This window comes from Echinops telfairi, unplaced genomic scaffold, assembly GCF_000313985.2.
Source record: "Echinops telfairi isolate 266 unplaced genomic scaffold, ASM31398v2 ScPeMD7_11;HRSCAF=52, whole genome shotgun sequence".
NCBI classification, from domain to species: Eukaryota; Metazoa; Chordata; class Mammalia; order Afrosoricida; family Tenrecidae; genus Echinops; species Echinops telfairi.
The window spans coordinates 30,138,373-30,154,081 of NW_022103908.1; positions in this window are offsets into that span (position 1 = coordinate 30,138,373).

Sequence of the window (15,709 nt, forward strand, 5' to 3'; positions counted from 1 at the left end):
GAACAGGGAGGGAGGGGCCAAAAAATGAGGAGCTGACACCAAGGGCTCAAGTAGAAAGTAAGTGATTTGAGAATGATTATGGCAACAGATGTACACAATGGATGTATATATGGATTGTGATGAGTTGTATGAGCCCCCAATAAAAATAAACAGAGTAGGAGAAACTATCTTTAATATGGCAAATAGTTACTACTTGAATGCTAAATACAAAAAAAAGTTTTGAATTCTTTGTCATATACCCATGAATGCTTAAAATTATTGATAATGGAAATGTATGTACAAATAATATCCTATGGATTACAAAATAAAATATAAAATCCTATGAATGTAAAATATGCTTTTCAGAATTTTTCAAATGTGCCACTTATAGAATTATTTTTTTCATAACTATATTAAATTGGACTTACTGTGTATATTACAAAATGTGTTTTCAGTAAAGAGATCAACTGCAAACTAACATCACGTTTACATTATAATTAAGAAAACTTTAAATTTGAAATGGATTGAAAAAGTAAATCATTATTTTTGTTATGTTTCCTAATTTGTACTGTATGAATAAATGTCTTAAAATAAGTATATTAAATTAAGTAAACATCTAATTATTCAAAGGGAAGAAAGATCCTAAAACCACCCAAACATTTATAAAGACACAGTTATTACATTTTGAAAAGGACAAAGGCAAAGACAAAAACCTCAAGATGTAGGACTCCCTCCGCATGAAGCCATAAAGGTGACCAACGGTTCACAGATATGCAGCCATTTAAATAGGGTCTAGAGGACCAAGGAAATAGTTATAAAAACAGATTTGGCAGCAAAAAAATGGATCACAATTGCAGGCAGGACTATAGAAGTGGGAAAGAAACAATGATTGGGATAAGTGCGCTATTGCTGATTTTAAATATTCACATGACTGGTTCAGAGTCCTCAGACCAAGGCAGTCAGGGTAGTATAACTCTTGACCATGATATCCTAATAACCTAAATTCCAAAGACAGCAAACCCGAAGCAAGTCTGTGCATGACTGCCTCTCCCAGGGCAGTGGTTGAAAGCCACTTACAAACACACTCTGCCTGAGAGCAAAGCTTTCTTACTGCTGGTCGATGGTCAGGAAAACAAATAAACAAACAAGAGGCCATATCCCTGGGGTAACTCAAACAACAGTTTAAGGCTCCTCTTTAACTTTAACCTTCTGCTTGGAATTGAAGCTCTAATATATACCACATAAGTCAATTGTGATGCTCTGAAATTGATTATTTGAATGAACCTTTTGGCAGATAAGTCAATAGGCATTTTAAAGATATTCCACAGAAACCATCATAGAAACAAAATTGCAGTAATGAGTCTATCACATTTTTTTCCTTTGATGTAATCAAAGCAAGTGTGATGTGATAAAAAGAGTGTGAGCAGTCTTTTTTTCTGCCACAAAGCCTATAAAAATGACACACACGAGACATCTTCATTTGGTAATGGCAAAGGGAGTAAAGATCTATGAGAAATGCCCATGAATAAAAATGAAAGCCAAAAGAGGTGGACCCAGCATTTAATACCGCTTTTGATTTAGACGTCTCATTTGATTTACCAAGGACCCTGGTGGTCCTGGGGATAAAGGTGGGCCTTTCTACCACTCCAAAGAATGATCATCTTGGAAACTACTCAGTTCTAAAAGGTCATTATGAGTCCACATTGATTCAATGTAGTCAGTTTGGTTTTGGTATAACTACAAAGATCAGTCAAGATCACTGAAATGTGATGACAGAACGTTATAGATTTAAAGGCAAATTTTGGAGTTGGAATTCACATAAATTCTACCACTCCCTCAAACAAATTCATAAGGCCTCTAGCGGACAGAGTAATATCGACCATGTGCATTTCCAAAACTGTAATTTTTTTGGCGAGTACAACACGTCATCTTTTTCCTAAAGAGTGGTGGTGGTTTTGAACTGCTGACATTATGGTTAATGGCCAACTATGCCACTAGAGTTTTAATAATCGCTCTTGGAAAACTGTGGAAACACCAGTTTCACTTACTGAAGGGCAAATTGCAATCAAATTCTTGAAATTGGATTAGGGTCAATATGATGCACTAATGTCCATAGCTGTCTGCTACACATAAATCATTTCTAGAGAAAGACGGATTAACTTAAAATTTGATGAACTTGTAAAGAATTTCCATATTTTCTTAATCAATCCTTGATATGTCAATTTTAAATTCTTGATTAAAAAAATTCAAGACAACAAGAAACAAAATAACAGACCAAAAGTAAACAGGATGCTATACACATAGAATGCCTTGATAATCCAATCATCAGGTGAACATTAAGGTATTTTAAAAGAATTAAAATTATTGGAGACTTTTACCGTACAGATCAAAATAGAATCAGAATTACAAGTATTAACAAGAATTAATTGAAACATGGATACTCATGAATAAATTTAAAATGAATTTAAACTTAAATTTAATTATGTTAGCTAAAGCAAACATAAATAAAGAAAAGTCAGGCCATTGTACAAGGAAGCCTAGAAATGGAAAAAGTGGAAAAATATACAAGGTGAGATTCAGAAAGGATGCAATGAGGAGTGTTAATACATGAAGATTTTAAATGATGATATGTATCAAAAGCAATGTTTAAAAATATATCACTTGTGGCTTTTCCAAAATGCTGAAGGTTTTTGGGTCATTGATTCAAGAAGCTTCAAGAGCTTCACATATCATAATTATAAAGTAATTTACTCTCAGATGGGTTAAATAACGTGTGTTGATAAAAGAAACAAGAAAATAGAATTAGTCAACAATAAGTAATTATATTCACATAAGGAACAATTTTACATTCTTGTTACCAATGAGAAGCAAAAAAGCAATAAAACATTAACATTATGTCTTTAAAATGGTAAGAAAAAACTACTGGGCTAAATTCTGTACTTTGTCAAAATATAATTGCAATTATAATTTGGGAGATATTTGAGATAAGGAAAATACTGAGAAGTCTTCAAGAGAAGACTATACAATAAGTAATGGAAATGTGATCAAATTACATAGTGTAATGAAGATTCAAGAATGAGGAAATATGTAAAAAAGTATAGGCCTACAAAAGACACCCAGGCACCCACACTCCTTGGAGGTGACCTAAGATTTTTAATCTACAACTATTTTGGAATGAACTCACTGAACATCAAGATGGATATAGCGGATTTTAAAATCACGTTTAACTAAGATGAGCTGGTTTCAATTTATAAAAGCACATACTAAATAAATATAGGACACAGGTGTTCTTCAAATACACTCGAAAACATAAATATTGAACATTTAATGGCTACTAAACTAATGCAAGTATATATGGCAACTATTTTGAAATAAATTAGTAACAAAATGTGGTTAGAAACTTTCCATGACAGAACATTATGAACTCTAATAAATTTACTATAAAAGAAAAAGAGCTAAAAAGCAATGATATAAAAAGTCATGTCAGGAAGTGCCTAAAGGAACAAATTAAGTTAAGCATGCGAGAAGCATTTTTACAAAAGTAGTAGGTGGAATAATAAAATTATCAACATTAATCACTAAGCAATATATAATGTATAACTAATATTGATGACAAATACTTCTTCGTAAAATAATAAAGCTGAAAAATTCTGTGAAATTTGTAAGGCCAAATAACAGAGTGTGTTTAGGAATTTGAGTCCTCTCATTTCCATCAGTCACAAGGACATTGCTCTATTTCTGGCGAAGTGCCCTGCAGTGGCCACCCGTTGACAGCAACCCTCTCTCTGTTATGTTTGACCCCATTGTTAGTCCATGTTAATCCATTTCCAAAAGGGTCTCCCTGTTTTTCCTTGACCTTCGATATTCCAAAGCATGATGTCATTTTCTAGGAACTGATCTCTCCTGATAAAATGTCCAAAGTACAGGAGATGAAGTCACACCAGACTGGCTTTTGGGGAGCATCCTACCTGTACTACTTGCAAGAAAAATGTTTGTTCTTCCAGCAGCTTGTGGTACTTTCAGTATACTTTACAAAGTAGAACCAAACTAAATGTTTTCTAGTATATTCTTCTTTCACCAAGACCCATTTGATTTCAGCATTGATAACTCTAGTGCCAATTCCACTTCTGAATGTTGTTGTTGTTAGGTGCCAGCAAGTCGGTTCCTAGCAGGGCTACTGCTGCACAAAAGAACAAAATGCTGCCTAGTCCTTGCCCATCTTCGTAGTCGTTCCCCTGCTTGTGCCCATTCCATGCAGCCACCGTGTGATGCCCTCTTTTTCAGGACTTTCCTCTTCTTTGATATCCACTTCTTTACCAAACATGATATCCTTCTCCAGGGGCTGGTCTCCCCTGACAACGTATCCAAAGTATGTAAGACAAAGTCTTGTCATCATTACCTCCAATGTTCACTCCCATCTTACTTCTTCCAAGACTGGCCAGTCTGCTCTCTAAGCAACCCATGGCACTTCCATTATTCTTCTCCAGCACCACAATTCAAGTGCACCTCCTCTTCTTCTGTCTTCTTTATTCAATGTTCGACATTCACATGCCTATGAGGTCAGTGAAAATACCATTGCTCATGTCATGCACAATTTAGTCCTCAAAATAACACCCTTGCTTTTCAATACTCTAAAGAGATATTAGAAAGTAGATCTCTTAGACTACTGCAATATGTCTTTTGACCTGTGACTGCTGCTTCCATGAGCATTGCTTGTGGATCCAACCAAGACCAAATCTTTGACAATTTCACATTGATTCCTAATCCTCACTGAACGGTGCAATCCTATCTTTTGGGAATTTGAGGGCCGGGAAGAGAATGTATGTGGACAAATTATCTTTGCTCATGATTAAAGAAGCCTGGAAGGCCAGGATTATGGGTGAAGGGAGGGAGGCTTTCACATTTGAGTCTGAGAACAGTCCAAGTCACATTCTCCCAATTAAAAATCATCCCCACAATATCCTCCCATCACAGTGTTATCATAATGGTACCTCCTACGAGTGCATATGCTGATTACTAGTCAGCCAGCACCTTTGTCTCTAGGAACAGACATGTTGTCATTGTTCTCCCTGCTCAGGAGACATTCACTCCTTTCTACCTCCCCCAGCACTGCTGTTAGCTTCCTCCCCCAGTGAGCTCAGGGTCATCTCAGTTAAGATACTGCCTTTGTTACATATGTAGGTGTCTGTGGTTGGTGGGGCTGAAGGGGCGGGGGCATGTTCCAGGGCTATATAAGTTGGTGAAAGAATACATTCTCTCTCTCTCTCCCACACAGACCTGGATACATGGAGGAGGTGAACACCTAAAAACTTTTATCTCTCTCTTTATTTCTTCCATTCAACTACACAACCGTCCCTCAGAAACCATTCGATTGTGGGATGGCTTCTACATTTTATGTTCTTCAGCAAATGCTTCAAGGCCTCCTCACTTTCAGCAAGCATGATTGTGGCATCTGCATATTGAAGTTGTTTATAAACCTTCCTCTGATTCTTCATATAAGCCAGCTTCTCTGATTCTTGCACAGTATATAACTGGCTGTTCTAATATGGCAAGAATAGATGGCAACCCTATGTCAATGTATCATTGCAACTATTTTTGAGTAATCTTCTACAAAATTTTATTTCTGTGTGATATTAATGATATTCTTTGATCACTTCTGCTTTCCGTTGCGTTACCCTTCTTTGAACCAGGCATAAATGTGGATCTTTCTATTGTTTGCCCAGTTTGGGTTTTTATATTTTTGCCATGGATTAGTTAGTACTTCCATTTTATCACCAACTTGTTTAAACATTTCCATTGGTCTTTGATCAATTTCTGTAGCCTTGTGTTTCACTGATGCCCTCAATGAAGCCTACACTCACTCTTCCTTCTAAGTTGTTGCTCATTAGAAGCTATCTCTTGAAATGACTGTATGCCAAACAATTCTTTCTGGTATGTCACTGTCTTCTCTCTATTTTGTTGTTGTTGTTTCGTACATTGTTCAATGGGATCCCTGAATACTATGATTGAGTATTGATTTTCTTTAATTCCTTCATCTTGAGATAGGCTAAGGAACTTCTTTTCAGCTTTCTAACTCCAGGTCCTTGCACATCCATTATAATATACTTTGTCTTTTTAAGCTCCTTATGAAGTGTTCTGTTTAGCTCTTTTACTTCATCATTTCCCCCCTACAGAGTTAACATTGTAATTGTTGAAATAGTGATTATTTCATTACATCTAGTTTGCTGAAACTATGAAATAGAGACTTTAAAATGCTTGAGTAATTTTAACAATATATTCAAATTATAGCATATGCTTTAGATTTAGAAACTGCAGTTATTTAGTCTTAATCATTTTATAGTAGTTAAAATGCACATCAAAAAAATTAATGGCACTTTTTAGCCAATGATTATGACTTTTAAAAATATTCTCCATTCATGATATCTATTTTTTACATAGAATATATTTGTAAATATCAAACTAAAAAGTGATATTTTTAACTAGAGAAAGAACCTGTTATAGTTATTTTAGCTGGAACTTAATATCTAGATTATTCTGCATACAATTGATGCTCAGTAGAACAAGGCATATATAAGTGAATAAATGATTCAATGAAAAGTCATTCACTCCAAAATCAAGGGTACCTCTCAATTGCCCTAATATAACAAAAGTACTATGAAAATTTCATTTTTAATAATAAATTTACATCTAGTTATTTCAACCAATAGTTAAAATTTTTCTAATTAAAATATTCCAAATGGTCAGTTTTTCTTTATATTTAAAGTATCAAAGTTTTGCTAAATTAAATAGGTAAAGAAAATAAGTATATAAAATTAAGTATACTATCAAATTACATAGGCCATTAATAATATATAAAGTATATAGGTCAAAGTAAATATTAGAAGACATACTGTAGAAAGATGCATAAGCAATGTAATTGCTGCTGGTAGGTGTCCTCTGGGCAGGTGTGACCCATAGCGGTCGTATACACAAGAGAATAAATGCTGCGTGGTTCTGTGCCGCCCTCAGTTTTTCCTATGCCTGAGTTCATTGAGGAGGCACTGTGCCAATCCACCTCGTCAAGGCCATGCATCTTTAATGCCCTTCCACTTTTCTAAATATGATGTCCTTCTACAAGAACTGGTTGCTCCTGGCAATGTGTCCCAAATATATAAGAAGAAGTCTTGCCATCCTTCTTTCTAGGGAGCATTCTGGCCTTATATCTTCCAATGCATGTCTGTTTTTTCTTTTAGCAGTCCGTGGTACTTTCAATATTCTTCTCCAGGACCACAATTCAGATGCATTGATTCTTCTATGGTCTTCCTTATTCATTGTCCTACTTCCACATGCATGTGATACAATGGAGAATACCATGTCTTGGGTCAGGCTCAGCTTAGTCCTCAAAGTAGCATCCTTGTTCTTCAATACTCTAAAGAAGTCTTGTGCAGCAGATTTACTTAATGCAACTTGCCCTCTGAGCTTTTGACTGCTGCATATAATGGAATAGACATGTCATCACTATAAATTTAGAAGTTGATGGAGATATCTGTTTTATATCTTAAATAATTAATTCAATACTAATTTCCCTCACTAATAAATTCAATGAATTCCATAAAGTAAACAAGCAAAAACTACCATTGAGTTAAAGTTCATTGTGCCAACCTGGCCAATAAACACATGTGGGGGTTAATTGAAGGGCAGAGAGATAAATGGAAAGGTGAGCCTCGCCTTTCTTGTTCTCAGGTCTCTTGTTTTGTGATGGTCAGACCAGTGTGCAGCTGCCTTAGCCAGTTCCCTGCTTCAGCTGGAAAGGTTCACTTCCTGCAAGACATCCCTTAGAAGACTCATGGACCTACCTGGATGCAGCCCTACGTGCTGAAGCAGCCGTGTGGAGACCCCTGCCAGAGCTGAGATGCTTACACGTTCACTGACTCGGCTTTCCTCCTGCAGTCTTCATTATTGCATGTGTTTTGTGAGATGGGGGAGGACTTTGTGGATTGGTGTTGGACATAGAGGTTTATGTTGGATTTGTGGGCTTGGGTAGCACTGGGTTGGGATGTTTTCTTGATGTGCTCTTAACCTTTATATAAAACTCTCTTATGTACATGAATTTCTGTGGATTTTTTCTCTAAAGTACCCAGACTAAAACAACCATATTTTAAAATGTAAAAGGAATATTTGGGGACTCAAGTTTCAAGAATTGATTAATTGATTTGATTTTTAAAAGCATAAGGAACAATAAATGAAACAGAAAATAAAATGAATTCATCAACATTAAAAAGTTGTGTCTCAAAGAACTTTATTAACAATATGAAGATACAGTCCACAGAAGGAGGTAAAATGTTTAGGAAATATTTTTCTCCCAAGGATTTAATAGCAAAGATGTAGAAGCAACCCACTGCCATCAAATCAGCGTCATCTCCAGCAAACAACCCTATTAAAGAATGTACAAAATATTGAATAGATTTTAAAAAAATATGTAATTGTCAATGTTTATTCATGAAAGATGCTCTTGACATTAGAAAAATAAAATTAAAGCCACCATGGATAACATTTCATCTTCACTAGGGTTTCTATTATCAGGAATAAAATATAAAATAATAAAAGGAAGGCAAGAGGACAGATTGATTAGTTGTTTCTATTTATCTATTTGGAACTAACATAGTGAACAATTAAGGATCAAGAAAATGTCTCAAGGTTGATTGGGCTAATGACATTACAACTGTTTTTACAGAATTGAACAATTGAATTGTAGGATATGCTATACTAATATAATAGGCAAATTACGGCTCAGTAAAACTATTTAACAACAACAACAACAACAACAACAACAAAACAGCCTGAAGGCCAGACGGCAACTAAATTGTTGGAGAGTTTAGTTGAGTCTAGAAACCAAGATGCGGAGCCTCGGGGCTAACGGGGAGCAGCACAGAATGTGGGAGGCACCCGCCACCCTCATCTAGTGCCTTAGTTCACTGTAGCTCTTTGGGGATAGGTGCTCTGCACCCTCAACAGAAATACCTATCGAGAGTTAAAATGAGAAAGCTCTTGTCCACATTTTAAGGATGTTTACATCAGCTGTAGGAGTTAGTGGGCCACACACAGAGTGTGTGTGAAAACCTCTGAAGTTTTCAAGCAAAGAAAAGAGAAGAATGGGGTATATAGTCTCACAAGTCAGCATCATTTTTTCATAGTAAAAAAAAAGTGGGGGCGGGCGGCATATAAAACATGCAATATCTAAAGAGAAAGACAATAAAAAACAAACAGGAAAGGGACATTTCTCCTTCAGAGGCCAGGTTATGTGCCAGAAAAGAGAAAAAAGTAAAATTTCACCATCAAGTGTTGCATGTGTTCAGAGAAAGCAAAAAGAAAACAAAATAATGAGGTCAAGAATCAAATAAATAAACAAAATGAGATGTTTAATAAGAAATATAAAAGTTTTAAAAACACAGAGAAAAATTACTGGAATTGAAGAATAAAGCAACTAAATTAGAAAACGTATGAGACCAGTCAGCATTGGAAAGATCAGAGACAATAAATAAACAAAATGATCTAGACAACATAACATATGCAAGTGAAGCAAATGGTAAATGCCCCATGGAAAAGGTGGGGACAGAATGGAGTAAAACAAGAGCACACTCTACTCCTTTACTGCATACAAGGAACACCACTCAGACAGTTAGACACAAGGACATAGCAGACAGAAAATCAAAGGTTGGGGGAAAAGATTCTGTTCAACTAACAAACCAAGGAAAACAGTGATGATAATATTGATATCAGATAATATTAATTATAAATTAAAATAGAAAAGTAAAGGGATCATTACATAGGTAAAGGATAAATTCAGCAAAAAGATATCACAATTATAACTATGTGTGTATCTAAGAGCAATGCTTCAAATAGAATGAAGGAAATATTTACTAATATGAAAGAAGAAATAAACTAGGTCACAAACAAGTCTTAACAACTTTAAAAAAGATTGAAGCATCATCATGCATCATAATGTTTTGAAACTAGAAACTAAATATTGCAGGGAACAATGCAAAAAATGATAAAATTAAAACTAAATAAACAGTGCAACATATTGAAAAAAATCAAAGTGAAATTAAAATAAAAACTTCTTAAGAATCCAACATAAATGAAAACAGCATGTCAGAATCTTTGGAGTAAAGTGAAAGTAAGGAAAAGGGAATTCATAGCATTGCATACCAACATTTTATAAAGCTCCAAGATCAATAACTTAAACTGAAAACGTGTGTACAACAGAATAGGAAGGGAAAAAGAAGTAAAGCACTACTGGGAAAAGGGAAGAAATAAATTTCATGGTAGACATCAATGAAATAGAAGAAAACCATTTGTATAAAGAAAAAAACATGTTGGTTCTATGTCAGAATCAATTTCAAAAGGAATCTTTGACTGGAATCACACACACAAGTAAGATAAAACAAATACAAAAGAGAAGAGGCAAATTCCAAAATTAAGAAATGACACTGAAGATATTAAACCAATCCCACTAAGATAAAGAAGATAATGTGAGATAACATATGTAAAATGGTACTTCACCAAATATTAAAACTTAGGCTCATGAAAAAGGTTTCCTAACAACATTTTCCTACAACAGTCCTTGCTGGTGCTGAAGAACGAGCATTGCTCTGATGGGAAAATACATATAGGTACAAGATACTGGCGTTTTCCTCACCAATAAAGTGTTCAATTTTCTTTAAACTTATTTCTATTAAACATTGAGATTGTGTGGTGTCCTTTGAGAAAACCAGTCAAAAGTTCCCTTGGGCATAAAAACACATTCACAAGCAAAAGAACTACTGCCTTTCAATTTAGTGAACCTGGCTTATTCCCATAGAATGTCCTGTTTTAACAGGATTTTTTATTAAGGCCCTACCCCCACTCCCCCAGCCGGAATAAGACAAGTGTTTTCCTTAGAGAACTTGTCTGCAGCCATACACTAAACAGAAAGGCATGTTTAAACACATTTAAGAAAATGAAAACACAACAAAGCAGTGTGCATGTATTCACTTCAAAACTAGCAAGGGAAAAAAATGTGAGGACACACATCGACCATGCAGTGATACCTTCTGCTGTGCATAGGATTCTTCTGTTGTGCAAAACCAACTGTCAACCTGTTGCTCAACAGAGAAAGACTGGGGACTAGGCCTTTGAGAAAGGGACTGAACGGTGAACACTCCTCGTCACTCTTATTCAACATCATACTAAACAAAGTGATAAGGCAAGAAAGAGAAATAAAATGTATCCAAGTTGGAAAGGCAGAGATGAACAATCTCAATTTGCATAGTACATGATTCCACACACAGAAGATCTTTAAGATTTATCAAAATTAGAGGATACAAGATCAGGATACAAAATAATCATTAATTATTTTGATTACTTTGCGTTTGGATTATTTTACACTAACAAAAAGTGCCCTGATAAAAAAGAAAAGTATTTTCCACTGATCCCTGAGCTACAAACCTAGTAAATAACCTAACTAGTAATATAAAAGACTTTTAAAAAGAACAAATATGAAACAGTACTACAAAAACTTATAATAACCCTACAAAAATTAATAGAAACCCTATGTTAATGGATTAAACACTTATATTGGGCAAATATTGATTCTATCTTAAGTGATTTATGGATACAACACAGTCCCAAGAACATTCTTTACAAAGGAGAAACAAATGAATGATCACCTTTTGTGGAATGTAAAGAAATGCTGTTACCATAGTAACCATATTGATGGAAAAGAGCAAGAAGTAGGCCTCCCACTTCACAATATAAAATGATATAGTCACTAGTTTGCATCAAGTCAGTGGTAATGAGTTTATAAGCAAAACAGTCTCTTATTGGTTCATTGATATAAATCATAATTAAAAGCCATCAATGGACAATTTGTCTTCTACAGGAATATAAATTCATTTGCTGTGAAAAATGTAGTCTTTTTAATAAATGGTGATGGTAAAACAGGATATCTACTGGCAGAAAAAAATATAACAGGACTCTCACATCACACCTACACAAAAATTAATTAAAATTTGATAAAAGATATAAATGTTAAACCTAGAATTATAAAATTCATGGAAGAAAACATAGAAAACAATTGACCAAAAAGCAGGAAAATAAAAAATAAATTCAGGAGTAGAAAATGGCTAAATTGATAAACAATATTTCCAGAAAAATAATTCTTATGCACAAAAGTCATTACCAAAAGAGCAAAAAAGGAACCAATGGCTGAGAAAATATCTGAAAAGCATTTACCATGTAGATGTCCAATATTCAAAATTTAAAGAAATATCTAACAACTCAATAACTAGGAAAGTGGCCTGGTCCATCCCCTACAGGAACTGGAAATGTGGTTTTAACCTAGGTGTAGAACTAACATACGAGTCAACAATTGTACTATAGGGATATTTCCTAAGACATAAAAGCGTTGATATAAATAAATACGCATATGCATGTTATATCTATTGCAGTTTTATTTAAATGGCAAAACAAGAATGAAGGAAAGAGATAGAAACTCAGCAACCGATGACTGAACAAGCAAAATTTAGTATATGCATCTAAAACCAAAACCAGACTCATTACCATCTGGTCTCTTCCTACTTTTTGTGATTGCTAGGGTAGAATAGCACTAACCTTGTGGGTTCCCAAGACTTCAACTCTTTAAGGAGCAGAAAGCCTCCTCTTTAACCCCCGGGGGCATCTGATGGTGTCTTTTGTTGACTTGGCACATTGAAGGCCAACATCTAATCACTTGGGCTCCTGCTAAATTATAGGTGAGTAAATGTTAGACAGCAGATGAAAGTTCAATTCAGCTGGAAATTCAATTTTAATTATTTTGGTTGAGGTTCCATTTAGTCCAATTGCAATTAGAATTTTACAGTCATCAGAGAAAGGGTGCTGCAGACATAACCAAAAGAATTGTTTAACAATATCCATAAATTGGTAGAGTAAAAGGATTGGACAACGGTGTGCTTTTTATGAAAATGGACTGTGTCCAGAGTGGCAAAAAGGAACTAGAACCAATCATAAGTACTAAAGTTGCTAAGATGGGGAGCATGCTTTAGGAGCCACTAGGACCCTGGAACGAAACTCTGATGGCATAGGCAGTTAGCAGGTTCCTAACCACACAGTCAGTAGTTTTAGATACGGCTTTCTAGTCATGTAAACAATCACCATCTCTGAAACCCAGGGGAGCAGTTCTGTTTTGTCCAGTAGGGTCGCTATGAGATGGAATGACTCCGTGGCCCCGGGTTTCATTTTGTGAAACACACAGGTGTTGTTCCACTCAGTCCTGTAGGGTCAGGAGGAGTCAGAATGAACTCCATCACAGTGAGTTTGTTTTTATGTTTCAATGACAGGCAACAGAAGTGTTTGAAACTTATATTATTAGCATAATAATTTTTTTATAACATGCACACAACAAAGAATGAAGAAAGTGAAAATTTTTCATGTATGTCAATAGTATCCAGAGTTAACTGGACTGGTTAACTCAGAGCAGAAAAAAGATGAGGGTGTCTACTCCCATCTGGGGCCTTGGGAACTCTATGGAGTGTCAGCATGTGTTGAAATCAATGCCATGGCACTAGGTTTGCTTGCTGCTGTTGTTATTTGGTTGATTAAGAAATCACACGCCAGCGGTTAGAGGACTATGTGGTACAACACAAATGAATGCATAAATAAGGAAAATAAATTATTGTTGAACATTATAAATAAAATATAAATTTCAGCTACCAAATTCTGCTGCTTTCTCAATCATGAAAGTTTTCAAACAATGTACTTAGAAAACTTCAGAAGTTACAAGAGAGACCAAGATATATATCAAACTTTAAGTACAGTAGAAAACCAGTACTCGGCCACACCACTACTCAACATCATCGGATTTTGATGTGAAATGTGGAGAAAATTTTACATCCAAGATCAAACGAAACATCAGAATCCGACCAGACGCACATGATTTTTGTAAACAAAAGCAGTTCGTGTTTCGGTCACTCGACATTAGTTGGTGTTATTAGCACGCTTTGTATAAACCGTTTGCGGCTGTGTTGAAGAATCATCATAATAAGGAACTGGTTAGCCGTGTGGTCGATATTGTTGATGATAATTTAATAAACCCTTTTAGAACACAGTTAAGGAAACCCAACAGCAGACCACGTTTGACAGAGTTTTGGTTTTTTTTTTTTTTTTCAAGAGAAAGCCAGCCATGGCGGTCCTAGTGACAAGAGAGAATCAAACTCCTCCTGTGCAGCAGAAGCCTCTCCATGTGCTTGTCCGCAGATCCAGATCCTCACTCTCTCAAGGTGTGGGCCACACTGTAGTTGTTAACATTTTTTTCTTAATGTTGTGTTTCTTATTTAAATTATATTATTTAACTCCTAACTTATTTACTTTGAAATTTTTGTGTACGGTTTGGTATAAAAAGGCAAAGTTAGAGTGAAAACTTTGTGGTCGAGAACGGATTAATCCATTTTCAGTTATCTGATGGGAAGAATTGATTTGGAATTTAATTGCATTGAATCTCGATTCTCCTTCTAGAAGGGATTAGCGTCGAGGTTCAGGGTTCTTCTGTATCTGCGTTTCAGAAAAAAATGATAGTTAAATGATTCTATATTTTATATATTTTTCAACATATATAGTTTTTCATATTACCATTCTTTTAAGGATAATATACTCCTTTTTGTTGGCATTGTGTGAGCAGATCAGCATATGTATAGTTTAAAAAAGATACATAAACATTTTAACCTAAAGCAACATATTATCCTTCACATTTCCCTTCCCAAAATATTCAGTATATATCACTTGGATCTTTTTTTTCACATGGTTCTGCATTTTTATTTATTTATTTATTTATTTAACATTTTATTAGGGGTTCATACAACTGTTATCCCAATCCATACACACATCAATTGTGTAAAGCGCATTTGTACATCGTTTCTCAAAACATTTTCTCTCCATTTAAACCCCCGACATTAGGTCCTCATTTTTCCCCTCCCTCCCCGCTCCCCCCTCCCGCATGAGCCCTTGATAGTTTATAAATGGGTATTTTGTCATATCTTGCCCTGTCCGACCTCTCCCTTCATCACTTGGATCTTTAGAGTTATTAAATTTTCTGAAATAATTTAAGTGATCTGAATTTTATATATCACACATATATCTTATAATTATTAAATGTAATTCTAATAATTATATTTTAAATTTTAAATAAAAATTGATTTAAAATGAAAACCTTAATTTTTTCACTTTTAGAGAACCATTTATGCTAAACCATTTATTTAGCAGCTCCTCAAGTGCTAAATATTAATATTATTGAAATGTTCTCCTGTACAAATGAGGTTTGCTAATTTTCCAGTTTTTCTATCAGAAGCAACATCTGGTCACGTTGTCTTCCACTTTTCACTACATTCTTTTCCCTTTTAGTTTACAACAAAAGAGCACAACCTTAATTTAGAACAAAAAAGTAAACATGGTAGAGCAAAATAAATTGATAGAAATAAACATGACAGAATTTAATTTTAATAGAATATTCATTTTGATAAACTTGCTAGGTAGTCATAGTAGCAATATCACATTATTTGATGAATCAATTATTTGAAAAACTTTGAGTACCAACTGCTAATAAACAGAATCATTTAAGCTCTATGAGCTTTCATTTCAATAATTATTCAAAAATCTAGATCATAGCTTTGCAGATTTTTTTAATGAAGTATAGTCCCTCTTCCTTGCATTAAATGTAGCA